Source organism: Cyprinodon tularosa, unplaced genomic scaffold (assembly GCF_016077235.1).
Source record: "Cyprinodon tularosa strain WSP-4 unplaced genomic scaffold, ASM1607723v1 ctg26, whole genome shotgun sequence".
Classification (NCBI taxonomy): Eukaryota; Metazoa; Chordata; class Actinopteri; order Cyprinodontiformes; family Cyprinodontidae; genus Cyprinodon; species Cyprinodon tularosa.
In genome coordinates this window covers 2,614,496-2,631,779 of record NW_024038961.1, presented here as the reverse complement: position 1 = coordinate 2,631,779, position 17,284 = coordinate 2,614,496, and the positions used below count along the sequence as shown (strand labels likewise).

General features: G+C 36.3%; 1 protein-coding gene across 6 annotated transcripts in view; it reads right to left on the bottom strand.

The window, feature by feature from the left end:
* elmo1 (engulfment and cell motility 1 (ced-12 homolog, C. elegans)) overlaps nt 1-17,284 on the bottom strand; it is a 130,455-nt gene that overhangs the window by 88,603 nt on the left and 24,568 nt on the right. Inside the window, exon 1 of one of the 6 annotated variants that reach the window (XM_038288666.1) lies at nt 504-691. The exons of 4 other annotated variants lie outside the window; for them this stretch is intronic. The gene's annotated coding sequence lies outside the window, so the exon portion shown is untranslated. Of the gene's footprint in view, nt 1-503; nt 692-17,284 lie in introns of those variants that run through there. One more of the 6 variants, XM_038288667.1, reaches the window with a different exon arrangement.

The following is a 17,284-nucleotide window of genomic DNA, read 5'->3' as shown; positions in this document are numbered from 1 at the left end:
CCAGTTAATCACAACATTGGAAGCTATATAAATTTTTTTTTAAAAAGCAGTAGAAAAAGCTAAGATAACTTGCCAAAAAAAGATAAATGCAAGGCAAAAAATTAGGCCCACAGGCAAGCATATGATCCATAAAGAGCATTTGTGGGGATCCTCATATGGCCTAGTAATTACTTCCCAAAAAAGTACCCCATTATGTTACAAACCACACTCAGGGTATATCCACCCCTTTAAATTATGATACTTTAACACTCAAACATCTAAATGATCCAGGTCTGGAACATAAAATGTTTCTTTGCTGAAAATAAACCCATCTCACAAATTAGATCATTCCAGAAAATGTTATAATAGACAATTAATGGTCAATAATATGGATCTACAATTAATATTGGTGCCCAATGATAAAAAATTATTGAAAAAAGAATATCAAACAACCACCACACCCTGAGGCCTACTGCATCCTGTGTTGCGTGAAGAAAACACATAGCTAAGACATGAAAACTCACCTCGTCAAACTTTACAGGGCAGCAGGTTTTCCTCAAAACTAACCTGCTCCTCGACGATGCAACCGTTTCGCGTCAAGAAACAAAGACAGGCCGCTCTCTTTAGGAAACTTCAGACTGATTAGGAGCTTTTAGCATCATAAGCCAAAGACGAGAGCTTCACAAAGCTTTGTGCAGCACCTCGGGTAGAGGAAAAGAGCAACCAGAAGGGTTCCGAGAGTCACAGAAGGAGGAAATAGGCGTTTGTAGTGAAAGAGGAAATAGGTTTGTTGGTGAAAAGGCGGCAAATTTTAAAGAAGTGACTTAAAAAGACGCTGACAGACTGAAAAGTTATACAAAATAAAGAGCCCCCCAAAAATAAATCATCATTATACTGGAAATTAAAGTCCAAAAGAAAATTCTTGTGAAATGAAATGAGCATGCAGGACTTTTTATCAAACACACATTTCTATTAAGATTGAATTCATGCATTCAATCAACACAGATCAACTCCACTTCTGTCCTTTCTGAAAATCACAGTCAGAGCATTTCAGATGGTCTTATTTTGTCACCATGACCACTTTTACTCTGAGCCAAAACTTAGAGCTCTTTCAGAGAGTACTATTAGACCCAGCTAAAAGGGAAACAGAAAAAAACAACAACAAAAAAAAAAACAGATGTTTACTCCACCCAAGGATGAGATCAGCTTTGGTCCCTGCAAGCCCCGAAAACGCAAACATTCAAGTTATTTGCTTCCAACTCACATTCCCATAGAGAACCTTTAATTTTTCTTCCACTACAGCAACAGCAGAGAAAACAAACAAGCCAGAGGAAGAAATGTATATCTCCACTAAGGTTTTAAAGTCAAGTGAGAAAATATGAGAACGCAAACAGGACGCAATGAGAGTGAAGCTGTAGTGTACTCAGTAATTTACACAAAAGCAAACTTCAATATTATCAGAAAATACACTAATTGGATCCAACTCATTGATATACTGTACAGCAGAATAAAGTTTTAAAGCCCCCTATAGCCGCACACCTCAACCCCCAGCATGGTTGGCAACCCCAACAAAGAGGAATAACCAAAACAAAATAACAAAACATATATTTTTATTTTGAATAAAATAAAAATCTTCCTTTTTTTAGCAGCAAGAAAATATGAGTCATGTTTTACATTTTTATATCACTTTTTGTGTAGATAACATCCAACCATTGGGTCTTTACACAAGGTTTGGTGAATATTGCATCAGGCCCACACCCACACAAACACGTTTATGAACCCCAGTGCAGATTATTAGTAAGATGGGTATTAAGTACCAACCCCATTCAAGAGTAGTGGGGGGTCAGGAAGCAAACTCACACCTCTCACCTTTGGGACAAATGAGTAAAAGCTCCCCCTTTGGCAATAAAGGATTTTGACTGTTGTAACGTTGCACCTTGGGTTGTGTTAACACCTCCCTTTGATGGGTGAGGGACATAAGAGTGACGTGTAAATGTCATAAAACAAAAACGGCCTCAACGTTTCTAAGAATAAATGCAAGCTACTCAGCCTTGTAGGTGTGCTGCGTAACTGAGCTTTGTTCATAACAGCTTATTATTTCAGTGTAAAATAGTGTCACAGCACAAGGACTGTTCATTAGTCATCCAGGCCTCAGTTCCACTGCCTGGTTTGTTGGTCACTGTTTACTACTGGAGGTTGAGTCAGGGTTTAGGGTTTTGTTTCCATTTCTTTTTTGTTGTTGTTTTTAAGTGTTGCTTTAAACTCATTGGTACATAAAAGTGAAAGGCTTTTGTTTCGGTGTTTTTTCCTCGTGGAATAGTGGTAATTTATTGGTAACTAATCATTTTGTACTTGTGCACAAGTGTTAGTTTCATACTCAGGTTTTTCAGCTGGAAAAAGAAATTGAAAATTTCATGTAATTTTCTCCAATCAATTCAAGGTCTAATATGAGGATATGAAACCAATAAATATCATCTGCAAAGAAAGAGGTCACTAGAAGCAATTCTAGATCGAACAGGATTTCTAATTTTATCAGAATCCACACAAACCGACAGCAGCTAAAAGTGTAATTAAAACTTTAGGAAAGTCAAACCGTTTGAAATGACATACAGAATATTAAGTTTAACAGAAAAAAGTAGAAATTGTTTTAAAATCCAGGAAATAAATTAAAATTGAAAGTTAAATGGAAAAGTGTGGTGATGAATTGGGAGTAGGAATCAACAAATCTTTGAACTCAACTACACTTGATCTTTTCCTTTAAACCTGAGTGACAAGATTTAAAAAAATATATCTTTATTCTTTCACTTTGAGGTCTATACATATGTTTAAACTGTCTTGTGAAAAACCTCTTTCTACTTATCACTACTCTTATTTTTTCCAGAAGTCTAAACTTGGCCTCTGCGGCTTTTTGTCTACAAATCAGGATTTTTCTGTATCTTGGTTTTGCCTTGTTTAAGTTATGTTGCAGTATTTTCTTTACATACCGGTAATAAATCTTGGTGTTAGTTTTTATCAGGATCTGTCATTTAAATGCCATATCAAAGAGGTTTCTTGAATTCCCTTAGAAATATCATGTCCAGAGGTGATGCTGAGAAACTAGTCCATCCATTTGTTACTTCAAGGCTGGTCTATTGTAATTCTTTACCATCAGGAAGTCCACAAACTGTAGTCAAAAGCCTTCCGCTGATCTAAAATGCTGCAGCCAGAGTTCTTAAGAAAATTAAAAGGAGAGATCATATCTCTCCAACCCTGGCTTCTCTTCATTGACCTTCTGTTAAATCCAGAATAGAATTTAAAATCCTCCTTCTCACATATAAAGCCTTAATTGGCCAAGCTCCATCTTATATCAGAGATCTGATTGTTCCTTATATTCCTAACAGAGCACTTCACTCTCGATCTGCAGGTTTACTAGTGGTTCCTAGAATCATAAAAGTAGAATCTTTTAGTTATCAGGCTCCTCTCCTGTGGATCCAACTACCAGTTTTAGTCAGTGAGGCAGACACCCTTTCTACTTTTAAGGGTATGCTTAAAACTCTCCTTTTTTAACAAAGCTTATAGTTAAAAACAGGGTGTGTTTAATTGCTGGGTAAGTAGAGATGTGAGTGGAGGTAGAGCGTTAACAGCACCATCCGGCGGGAGAGAATTTCAGTTCAGATAGATGTTTCTCCTTGGCTCTACCTTGGTCACGCTGTGGCTCTACCTTTCTTATACCTTATCCAAAATACATAGGTTATCCTGAGCTATTTTCTGCATTTGTGCTGCTATGGACTTAGATTGCTGGAGGACAAAGGGACTCCTTTTCATGATTCCATCTCTATTTCCCCATTCTGTGGTATTTGTTAGTTAAATCTCTAATGTTATGTTCTATCTGCTTTTTCTCACAGTAGCTTCATCTGGTCTGGTCCTGTTTGGCTGTGACACCATCCTGGAGAAAAATATCAGCTGTGCTGCTGCCATCAATACCTTTTGTTTATAGATGATGGAGCTTGGCCTGTTTTTCAGTGCAGTCCTGTTTCCCTGACTGTGGCTAACTGGATCTCTCTTTCATCCTCTGACATGGAAGCTGGCTCAGCTCTCATCTGCCTGGCTGTGTGTTTCCTGGACGGGGTCGCCTGTGGAGCTGGTTTGCAGTTGCCTTTTGTATCTCTGCTTCTGTCTCCTTGAACTCCAGTCAGCCTCAGCAGATGGCCGCTCACACTGAGCCTGGTTCTGCTGGAGGTTTCTCCCTGTTAAAAGGGAGTTTTCCTCTCCACTGTCATGTGTATATATATATATATATATATATATATATATATATATATATATATATATATATATATATATATATATATACATACACAAACATATATATACAAAGAGAGAGAGCAAGAAAATACGTTTTCATAACATTTTGAGTTTACATGGCAAAAATTGAATATAACAAAAAAGCAGAAATTTGCAGTCAGTGACATTAGATTCAAAGAGGTTATAATGAAACTTCATCTTTGAGAAGATAAAATGTTTAACATAATTTAAATGTTCATTTTTCTTAATTGTAAATGTTTAGTTTAAAATCCCTGCAAGTTCTCTGGTAGTGCCAAAAAAAGAAAAAAACAAAAAAAATAGTTCTGCCTGGATGCAATGAGGATCTGTTTTGTTGTTCGGTTATTAGGCAATGCAACATGAATAATGATTATGTAATTCTGAGAGTATCTGAGCTTTGAACATTAGGTTCGTACTAATAAACAGTTTTCCTTGCTTATTTATCATCACAGACCAGAAAATACATCCTGAGTAATAACCAGAATAATTATCTGTTATTTTTGTTTGTATCACTGAGGAGAAGCTATTATCGGGGAGCCATGGCTCTGCCTGCAGCCTGCTTTATGACTGCTTGTTTGTAACGTTGGTATTTCAGGAATGCAAGCTTATGGTTGCACTCACCCCTTAAATGGCTCTGGATGACAACGACAGTGGAGAGACAGAAATGCAAAACGCAAATGAGTGTCTCAAAGAAATGTCAGGCAGAAACTGACGTAGGTCGTTTCATTGTGGATTGAGTTTCATAACCACTTTTTACTTGACTCCAAGTTGGTGTGTTTTTCTTAGTGTAATATTACATAAATTGGTTTATTGGTTGTCTGTTTAAACTATATTATATCAGAAAAGAATGCGTGGTATTATTCAAAACCACAACTGCATTATTGCACTTAAGAGGAACTTAATTTTTTCTTAACATTTGGGTAACATACAGCAGGGCTACAGTTCTGATAATACCTGAACTTAAAAAATAAACCAAAAAGAAAAACCTGCAAAAAGATGGTAAAAGATATGAGACTGGACATGGGGGTTCAGCTTCCAGCAGGATGACTGTAAACAAACAGCCAGGATTTGAAGCATATTTATGTGGTAGGATAGCGTAAAAACAGACATCATTTCAATTTAGAATGGCTGGGAACTTAAAAGAAGAGATGAATAAGAACATGAAGAGCTGGAAAAGTTTCTTTAGTCTCATAACATTAAAAAAGCAGTAAGAGGCTTTCTCCTGAGAGATGTCGGCAAGGGTTTCCATTTCCACATAATCCCAATGAAAAGGTTAAAATTTTTTCTTGTATTTTTTCATTCATCCAAAATTTAAACAGCGAAAAAAAGAAACTGAATAAAGAATGCACTGGCTCAGATCCTGAAGCATGAACAAGGTTAGATATACTGAGACGCAACATACACAGACCATATGAAAAAGCAGACCACTGCAAATCCAATGCATAACATCAGGGAAAGGGTGCAAGGACAACATTAACCATTACCATTCAAATATCATAAATGGCATTAAAGGCCATTTAACAGACTAGTCTGCATTAGCAGCTTAGAGTTATCATTTATTTCCTTTACAAAAAAAAGTGAACCAAATATTCTTCAAAACCCACCTTTCATTTGACGTTAACACCCAAAGTGTGAAACGAAAAGCAAAGAGCCAGCAGTAATAGGCACCCAAACTGCTACCAGCACGTACCTAACTGAACCAAACACCTCTGGGCAAATCTCACAGCATAAAATGTCAAGCACAGTGTTCTGTCTGGGTCTTAATGCCCACAAATTGTGCAAGAAAAATAATGACAGAATGTGAGCACACAGGTTTGTGCTACAGTATGTAGACTTCCAGCCTGTCGAACAGAGCTATTGCTGGAATAAAGGTTTCAGGAAAATCAATTTATCTTGTGTGAACAGAATATACGACATGCAAAACCCCAGATATATACAGATAGATATAGATATAAAAAGATATATTTAGAGGATACCATCACTGGCCGTTTTTCTACCCGCATTTCCTGTGTCTGCCATTTCATATAGATTTAATGACCTATAAATCACATGCTCACAGCTGCAGTCAGCTTCACTTACTTCAGTCACCTAGACATTTTCATTTACTTGTGTCTCTGTCTGTAATATGAGGGAAAGCTGAAAACTAATATAGGAATTATGCAAATGTTAGGGAAAGGAAAGAATTATGGACATCAATGTCTATAATTCAGAGAGTGAGTCATTAGTGTCAACATACGCTCACTAACATCAACTATAATGACACACTCCAGTCAGTGCACAAGATGCAAACAACAAAAAGTACTTCCCCAGATAGTTAAAAAAAAAAAATAACAAACTCTTTCCTATCAATAACTGCGTTGTCAATTGTGTTGTATTTAAGTGTATTACATGCATTAACTATGCTGGCTAAAATATTTGTTGGTCTATTTTTACATGTGCATCTAAAAAGGGTTATTTTTAGGGCTGCAACTGGCGATTATTTTGCAAATCGATTAATCTGTCGATTTTTTTTCCGATTAACAATCGGACAGCCAAAGATTCCTTAAAAAATATTTTTTTACTAAATTAAACCAGGTGAAACTAAAATATTTCTGCTTACGTTCTGGATAGAATATATTGACAGACAAAAAAGTTTATTTTTATCTTAAATGCTAAATGTTTACATATTTTTTACAATTTTGATACAAGTACTGCTCTAAGTGGGTTGCTGTGTCAGCTAAAGGCATGTTTTAGAGCTGATTAATCGATTACTTATCATGATTAATCCGATTATTGTTTCAGCCCTAGTTATTTACAGCCTTATTTGAAATGATCAAATTAATCTGCTTAGAATTTAACATTCGATGCCCTGTTCTGTAAATTTTTGCAAATTGATCAACGACAGAAAACTACTACTAAATCCATCCATCCATCCATTTTCTATCACACTTATCTCAAGCGGGGTCGCGAGGCATGCTGGTTCCTATCTCCAGCTGTCTACGGACGAGAGGCTGGGGCCCCCTGGACAGGTCACCAGTCCATGGCAGGGCAACACAGAGACAAACAGGACAAACAACACACACACACTCACACCTAAGGAGAATTAGGAGAGGCCAATTAATCTAACAGTCATGTTTTTGGACTGTGGGAGGAAGCTGGAGAACCTGGAGAGAACCCACACATGCTCAGGGAGAACATGCAAACTCCATGCAGAAAGACTCCAGGCCAGGAATTGAACCCAGAACCTTCTTGCTGCAAGGCAGCAGTGCTACCCACTGCGTCACTGAGCAGCCCTACTACTAAATCTACTACATCAAATTTATATGAAATTCAAGCTTTAAGTGTTGCTAAACATGATACCACAAACTTTACACACCTATCTTTGGGAAGTTTTGCCCATTTTTTGTATTTTTTAGAGTCCACTCCATTAGATTGGATGGGAGATGTATGGACACAGAAATTCCACTTGATGTACAATTTCAGAGAATTTGTGTTTGTGTATATTATATATATATGTATACACAAACGCAAATTGTTGAATGCACCTGCAACCTTGTTTGTTGAATGCAAACCTAGACGTGCAACAAAAATACCTGTAAATGTTTGCTTCTTTATCCTCACACTACTTCTTACCAGTCTTGGTGTGCATGCAATATAAGAAGTGAGGTCTACGCTATCAATTATATATGAAAACAACTAGACCTTTATGTGGTAATATACCACAATCTGGACAGATCCTAGAGGATTTTGAATGAATGAACAATGTGGCACCATGTCTCATTGTCCCTCACTGATTCATCTCTGCACAAGATCATTTTAGATGTTCAAGAGCTTATAAAACATAATCCGCTCCATTACCAGAAGTGTATATTTAAATCCCTGTCCACTTTCAGCATGCATAATTCAAGAGCGTTGCATAAGGTGACTATTATACGTGTTGTTTTTCCTCTGTTCCCCTGCTAGCAGCAAAACAATAGACCATGTGCTCTGTTCAAACCCAATGCCTTTCCTCTTTGGATGTAAAAATAACATGTCATGCTTCCACATTGCATAACTCAATATCAGTCAGCATCGAGGGCGGCAATGAGAGCTTTAAAACCAAAAAAAGAAGCGTGCACTTAGGTGTTTACCCTGGAAGCCTTTTCCCCGTCAGTGAGGAAAAAGGGAGAATGAGCGCAGTGTGAAATAGTGGGAGGACCCAGAGGGTTAGTGAGTCACTGAAGATATGACCCTGTGCTCTCAGGCCTGTTGGAAACAGCATAATCAGGTCAGACACCCACAAAACTGGAGAATGTAGTAGAAGTACTTAAGGGGAATGTTTGAATCAGCGGCCAAGAAAGCTGATCTGGAACAGGAAGCTTTTATAACAGTTAGAAACACAAACACTCTGGATTGACATGGAAACTATGAAGTTTGATTTTCCAGGTCTAAATATCAATAACAACAAAAAAATCTGTTCATCCACTTGACCATGTATTTGTGTATGTATCCATCATGGATTTGTCTATTATTTCATTCAATTTTCCATTCGTTCATCAGATATTCTGTATTTTCCATCCATTTTGATTTATGATAATAAAATGACAGCTATGTGGTGTTCAACCTCAGACCCAGAGATGTTAGATATTGGTTATAGTCCACTGATGTCTTTTGTATACAACTTACTAAGCTTTATAGGAATTATGCTGGATGGGGGGTCATGGATGCTCAATGGAACAGAGATGGTAAACGGGCTGACTTTATAAAACAATCTGTGGCACTTTTTAAACAAAGCCCTAGAAGTGCTTTACGTGCATATTTTAGGTTGAAGTGTGTGCCCCATCAAAATAAAAAAGCCTTCATAATAGCAAGATGACTACTCTTCCTATTGGGCTAAAGTCCTCCTCAGAAAGGACTCTAAAAACAACAACAGCCTGTCAGTTTAGCCCATTTCTATGAAAATTATATCAAAAAGCATATGAGTAATGTTGAAAGTCCTAAATCTCCACTCAAAATGTATTCATAACCAAGTTATACAAAATTTTCAATATTAAAATTTTCACCATATTATGAGCATTTCAAATCAAATGAAATTTGTATAGCCCTTTACAATAACCAAATGGTACCCAAAATGCTTTACAGCAAAGCCATAAAAACAATACATCATTTAAGTATAAAACATTTATTAAGTTCAGATTTATTATGTAAATGTTCCAGAAATCATGAAAATGATGCTAAATTTGGTTTCTAATTTGGCAAAACAGGAAAAAGGGGAGTTTCTAGATATTTTAGATCTTTGACAAATGAATAAAATCATATTTAGAATCTATCCAGAGTTAAGAATTTATATTTTTAGATTATGAATATAAATTAAACTGAAAATCAAACTTGCTCTACTTAATTTGATATTTATACATAAAATATTGTAGATTTCCTTTCTATACACTTTTTAAACTTTACTTTATTTTAAGAAATTACCTAAACAAAAGACAAGAGTCAAACCAATTTCAACTGCACAATTATCCAAATATATTTCTTGCCTTCCGAGTCTAATACAGTAGTCACTTGTATGCCATTATACAAAGTACTACACAAGGCAAAAAGGTAAAACTACCTACCTACCTACCTTTCCAAGAAAATACATAAAAACAACACTAAATACTTATATAATTGTTGTGCAACATATAGAGGATATTCCAGATGAAAGTAGTGATTTATAGATACCAAATTACCTTTTGTAATTATATACACATATTAATAAATGGACCCAAACCCTTGGCTCTTGCATACGTTGCTTTCTACTTTTTCAGCAAAATTGTATCCTATGCTATCAGTATGAATAAATGTAGTCTCTGGGGAGATATGTGGAATAAAAACTTTAAATAAGCAAAACAAATTAGTTTTGTGTGTCTTAGGGGTTTGTATGCTAGTAGTGAGGTGATTTGAAGCAATGATTTGCTTCTGTCTCCTTACCTTAAGCAATAAAAGAAAAAAAAACATTGGGATAAAACTCACTTCAGCCAAGTTCCCTTATCTATTTCTTTAAATCAGTGATTAGCAAGTACATCATAGCTGTTTACCTTGTCTATTATGATATTAATTTACTTAAAACAAAAAAAACTTAGTATTGCACCCAATAGCTGAGAAGCTGCCCTGACTGACTCCTATTCAAACTCAACTACTTTATCTTTACTTTCCAAACTTAAGAACACTGAACTCATTTATTCTTCGAAAATTACACTTGATTCAAACGTGGCTCCCTTGTTTCAAAAGTCAAAGGTTTGTGAGGCAGAAAACATCAAAGAGCTTCTCAAGCAGCAGAGAGGGGCAGATGGGGGCTCCATTCTGAGTGAACACCGCAGACAATAGTGATTAAAGCCTCTGGGGCCACGTTTCAAGGAACAAGTCATCCTGAAAAAGTTCATCGGACGCCTTCATCTGTGCATGTTTGGGGGGAAAGGGGGCAAACACGGTGGGGAATGGTGGGAACCAAACAAAAAAAACCCTGTCAGGTCATGTGACTAAGGAGGGGATAGATAGCACATTTTGTTGGTTAGAGAGGAAAGTCATGGAAACAAGTCTGTAGTACCATTGTTCCTCTGAGAGGCCTACATGTATATGTCTGTGCATGTGTGGCTGTGCAGGAGGAGAGTGTGGTATTCTTAGGAAAGACCACCAAAGCATCGTTCATTCACAACAATGAGGAAAAAAAACGAAAGAATAAAAACGCCTCCATTATTGAGTGACCTTGACTACTTTTGCGGAACAGCCAGCGCACCAGAGCATCTCCCTTACACCCCCTCTAAGTCAGAGTGGGCGCATTTCAGAAATACCTTCTTACATATAAACTGACCTCTTTCATCTATTTTTGCTATACAGATTATGAAACTTGGGGCGAAAAAAAAAAAAGCCATGAGGAGAGACATTAATTTATGATGAGCTGCAGTCCCACCGTGTGCGACCAATCAAACTATGTTCCTGCCAGGCAAATCAATACCTCTCCACTTCTATAAGCTGGCTACTCTGGCTCACACAAACCCTCCCACAGCAACAAAAATAACTCCCCGACAAAAGCAACGATTGTATAATCGAATTGCTTTCTGGTTGGTTCTTAAAATAGTCAGAAATTCCTGGAAAACAGACTTCCATTCAGTGTGCTTTAACTGGCGTGGATCTTTCAATTCAGCAAGGTCAAGTACAACTCTCTACCAAGTCTACATAAAAAAACCCTAAAGTTCTGCTTCCTTTTTTAAAAAAAAATGCTAAAATTAAAAACCAGACGTCAGGAGGAGAAGAATGTACCAGACAAAAGGAGAAGAAGACACAGAGCCCTCTTCCTGGCACTATGTAGAGATGTTCCTTTAACTTGATAATCGCTGCTCATCAGAACACAGCGTTGGCACAGCTGATCAATGAAAACATAAAGCCCTGGTGCCACAGGAAAATGAGCCAGGCTGCGAAATGAGCTGCGCCATCTCTTCAGAGCAGGCAATGAGCCTCAGAACGGAGATTTGGGGATCAAGCAAGAACAATGCAGGAACTGAAGGTTTAGTTTCACTCATTTGCTAAGCCTGTCTCTACAGTGGCTGACAGCATGGGCAGTCCGGCAAATGAAGGCTAATTAGGGTCTGGCTCCATACCACATTGGCAACATGACCTCAAAAAACACAATATTCCATGTAGCGTATGTCAAGAACCACAGAGCCTTGATATTATTCACTTTTCGCCATCTTAAAACCTTCAGCTCTGCTTCAAAAGCAAGGCCAGCAAGTGTTCAACAGAGATAAATGGGATGTAAAGGAATGGGCATCCTGTCTCAGGACATTTCCATTGGCAAATTGTTGAAATTTCAGGTACATGACTTGATTTTGTTCAGCATTTTAAAACAAACAAATGTAATCAGGTAAGGATTATTATACACTATCGTGATTAGAAAATGAATCTAAAGGTTATCTGAGTCTACGCTAGGGGTGACTATGGGCATGAGTGTTGTGACTATATATTGCAATATTTTTCCCAGCTATCAAAATTGAATATATAGATATAAAAGCAAGTGGTGATCATTTATTTATTTTTATATCCATATTGTTTGATCAGTCCATGTCTTCCACTGTGACTGCCTGAACTACAGATGTAGCTCTGCGCCACACAGCAAAAGGGTTCCACAGCACCATCTGTCAGAGTGACGGTGCAGAGGTTGCCCATTTTCCCTCATTATTTAAGTTAATTTTTATTTATTTATTTTTTTTATTAAAATCGTGATATAACACCAAATCGATTTTTTCCTACACCGCTAGTCATTGGTGGATGGAAATTAAGTCTAATAAAAGCCCAGGTGCCATTACATTAGTTTTTCTGTTTTTATGTAATTTTGTACATGCTCATGTATCGGCTCATGAACTGGATGCCTAAATCAAAATCCAGTGAAAAAATCCCAGATGTCTAAAGCATACGTTTCTTATTACATTTCTGTTTGGTAATAAAAGTGTGGTTGCTTTGTAGTTTTGTTACACACTTTAATTTTAACAAAAGTATATAACAATTTCCACGTGAAGCGTGCCCAATTCATAGTTCACATTGGTCCATTCAACATTGACATATGCTGCATAATAACCTCCTGATATTCCCCCAAAAAATTCAACATGGCAAACTATAACACTATTATTAACTGAATCAGAAACCATGAAGTGATGTAAAAACTGCACCAAGAGTGTGATCAAACCTTCCCAACATACTGCAAGCTGCAGTCAGTCTTCTTCTAATGCTGCTTGTCCTCACACACTGGGATTTTTTGAAAAGGTACAGAATTAAAGATAATATAATAGGGCTTTCCTTTGAATACATTTGGCCTGACAGCTATCTTAGTTCCCAGACCTAAATCCTATTGAAAAAAAAAAAAAAGAAAATATGAGGCGAGTAGAGGAAAAGAGGCCAAAAGAGAGAACAATCTGTACGACTCTTGATAGACTGTGTAAAGGGGATTTCTTATAGATCTTCATCTGTGGATCCTCCAATGTTGTGTTATAATAAAAGGGGAATTATATTTCCTACTGATAGAACAGTTGAAGCATTGTTTTTTTTATGTAAACATTTTTCTTTATGTTGTTTTAAGAAAAGGCTCATCTATAAATCTTTCTTGATAGTCGATGTGTGTTTTTTTCTTGCTAATATAAAAGGAAAAAAAGGAAAACTTAAAAATTGTGTCATTTAAAAACCATATTCTGGTCCACTGCTCACAGAAACAGCTTATACCAATACACATTATATACATCTCTACATGGAAACATGCAATTCACTCAGTTAATTCAATAGCTCAGAGGATTACCATCTCCGCTGAAGCATGTAATAACCTAAAGGTCATGCCATAATCATAACTCACTCATTTATAATCCACTGCTCCCTCTTTAATGGCTTTAAAATGTGTCAAGACCTAAACTTCTGCTGCTCAGCACATTTTTGAGAACATTTTCTCCACTTAAGAGCCAGTTTGACCGTCATTCTGCCCAGCTTTGAATGCTCTATCCCCTGTTGGCTTGAGCTAGCCCAGATTGAAGTATGCAAAGATTCATGGCTATTTTTACATGTCCTACTTCAGTTTAATGTACCAGATTTCCAGAAGATGAAGTCAAGCACCATCAAAGCTTAGTATACCTCTAGAAAGGACAAAACATACCTTTAAAAGGCAACTTGGGGGATGCAAACCAGGCGCTGTAGAGTTAAACCCTTATAATGGATGAGAAATAAGCTATTAAGCAAATCCTTCTTCCATTAGTGTGTGGAGTTAAAAAAATTCTGGTAATCTGAAGAGCATTATTGTACCGAGAATGATAAATACCTGCATCAACACACACAGAGATGCACTCACATAGCTGCTTTAATAAAAGAAAGATCAAATAATGGGGCTCGCATGACCTTTTACCCATATCAACCAAATTTACAGAGTAATATTTTCTCCTAAACTAACACAGTACTGGTGCACATGTGTTCAAGAAAGAAATGACTGGTGATTACCCTGTAACTCCAGAAGCTGCACAAACAATACTCATTTAATCAGGATAGGACACAAGCTACTGGTGCTGCAATTATGTTAGCACTGATGACTATCATCGCAAGCATAATAAGCCCTTTATGGGAACGCTAACAATATGGAATGCATGGTCATTGCATCTTTTGCAAAAAACATTTATCACAGCAAACTCCCTGTGCAAAAGCAAACATGTAAATGTGGAGCATATTTGGGCTCGCCAAAATAAAACTGCCCAAAATTTCTCATCAAATAGAAACTGTGGTCAGCATGGCTTTGTTGAAAGAAAAACATTTGACCTATCATTATTTAGGCGCAACAAGTGAAAGTTAGTGTTTTAAGCATTTTAAAAACCCTAATACGCATTCTCTTTTTTTTTTGAAGCAGGGATGCACATAAAAAATTTAAATCTAGGTAACTAATTTTATCTTAAAATAAGTGCATTTTTTTCTTGAATTGAGGAGGTAAATGAGAAATTTTGCCAATGGAAGACAATTTACATTGCTTTGTCTTATTTCAAGTGCATATTATCTCATTATCTTATTTTAAGAGTAAAAATACTAATTCCATTGGCAAATCATCTAATTTACCTACACAAATTAAGGATAAATACACTAAATTTAACAAATGTTAGCTTATTTCTACATCGTCACTTTTGCCAAATTAGCAACTTTGTAGCTATATTTAGCAACTTTTCATAACACTCCATCTAGTTGTTTAAAAAAAAAAAAAACTTCTAGCAACAAATCTAGCTAATTTTTTTTTCGCATCATGGGAGGCTTTCTAGAGACATTCTAGAATTCAAGAGACTACACAAGATCAGATTAACTTTAGGAATTATCAACAGCACACTTAATTAGTAATTTATATATTTTGTTTTGCTTAATCTGAATTTATTTCAATGAAAGGTCCTTAGCCTTTTATGTATCCAACTTAAACCTTTCTTACGTTTATGGTGTGTGCCTGTTTGATAGGAATGGAAATTTTCTTTTTTTTTCTTACTGTTTTGATAAGAGGTTCAGGGGAGGATTCACTACTCACAACTGCTCTATATCCGTTTATTAAATTAATACTGGTTTGTCTTTGACCATGTGTTGTCTGCTAGTCACACCTCTTGTGGAAATTCTATTTAGGCTCAGAAATGACTATGTAAGGATGATAAGGATCGATGCTTGGTGTATATTACCTTATTTTGACATGATCAAATGTTTTTTGGTCTCTTTTTGAATAGGCATATAGATAGACTATGCCCTTTTAGGGTTTATGTTTTCACCGACATTGTTGCACTAAAGAAAATCCCTGAATTCATATTGTATACAATTTTAAAACATCAGCATAGCATAAATCAATAATGTTGGTATATCAAATATAAGCAAAAGACAAATTTACTGAAGAGTTTAAATCACTCAGCTTGGTTTTACTGTATTAAAAGGTTTTTAAGGCTGATTTTCTCTAGGTCTTTTTCATTTTCCCCAAAGTGTCATGTCTGCCGATGTAGCACTTGGAATTGATGTTCTGGTGCTGGATAATAGCCCAAAAGATCTGCTTTCACACGTAGACCATCATGGAAGTTCTATAAGGTTCCACTTGGAAATTATGTACAAAACTTGCAGCTTAATATTAAGCATAACTGTTTTTATTTAATAACAGCTACAGCCAAATGCTGGTGGTGTAAACAGTTGTGGTTGACAGTTTACATATCCTCCCATTAAAGAGAATTATAAATTCACACTAGTAATTATCAATTTTATTTATTATTACTTTTGTCGATTTAAATTTATTTTTTTGGTATATGTATATAAACTTTCAAGCACAATCATATGCATGAGTGTACTTGTGTACACAAGGTTTATAAGTCTTCTTCAGCAGAGGAATATGCTTACAGTAATAGCAGGTGTGAGGGGCCCCAGATCTGCCCCAAAAAACCAAGGGATGACAAAGAATTGATGCGAGCCCAGATATTCAAAGTGACCCCAAAAAACAGGGACAGAGAGAGGGCATGGCCACACCTACCTGAGATGGGCACCCTCAGAGCACAGAACAATTTCTGCATGGCCAAAATATATATTTCTCACTCCTACAGTGTGGATTACATTACCAAATCTAAAAGCTGATGAGTTACTTCAGTGTCTTTGGCAACTTTTAAGAAAGCCATTACCTACTTTCCTTACAACAGTGCAAACAGTAAGTCATTCAAGTTGCGAATAAGCCCTTCACCATTAATGGGCTTTTTATGCTCAATGTTTAATAAATAAATGCACACAAGTTGAGCCTTTTGTTTGTTTTATCAGATCCTTTGTAAATAGTTTCAGTCCTTCATCAGATAACCTAAAGATTTATATCCAAGTGCAAAAAATAGAGCAATGCTATTGATAAATGGTGTCTGTGGCATATTAAAGCACCCATTTTGGATGTGATCAACCATTAATGGCTGTTATTATTGGTTATCAGTCCCATAGAATGGCCTCAGATTACCCCTCCTTTACCTTCTGGTAGGTTTTTTAGGACTGATTATATGCAGCGTATGGTTAATACCTGCTTAGGCCATGTCTAAAACCTTAAGTTTAACTTTCTGTATACCTGATTTATACTTTTTAATCTACTTTATTTCCAGCCTACCTTCTTTAAAACAAAATTAAAACAACTTGATGACAAAGCTTTACTTCAAGTAAATTCCACATGTTTCAGTAAGGAGGTTTTACTGCACTGTTTACAAACAACTTAATAAACAGGATTTTACATTTTTTTGGGAGGGGTTGTTTGATATGAGCAACACACCAATCAACTTTTTTTTTTTTTTTTACAATAGATGAAGAACTACTAAAATTATGTTCAGATTATACATAAATACATAGATCTATTCTGCATCTAAGGAATTACCTTAGGGTTAGGATTAGAATTAATCCGGTGATAACAACCTACTGAGCCTACTGATAGGTAGGAGTCAAAATCTGAAGCAATTCTATTGACTGATAACTGCTAATGAAACCAATCTAATGTGATGATAACATCCGAAGTGGC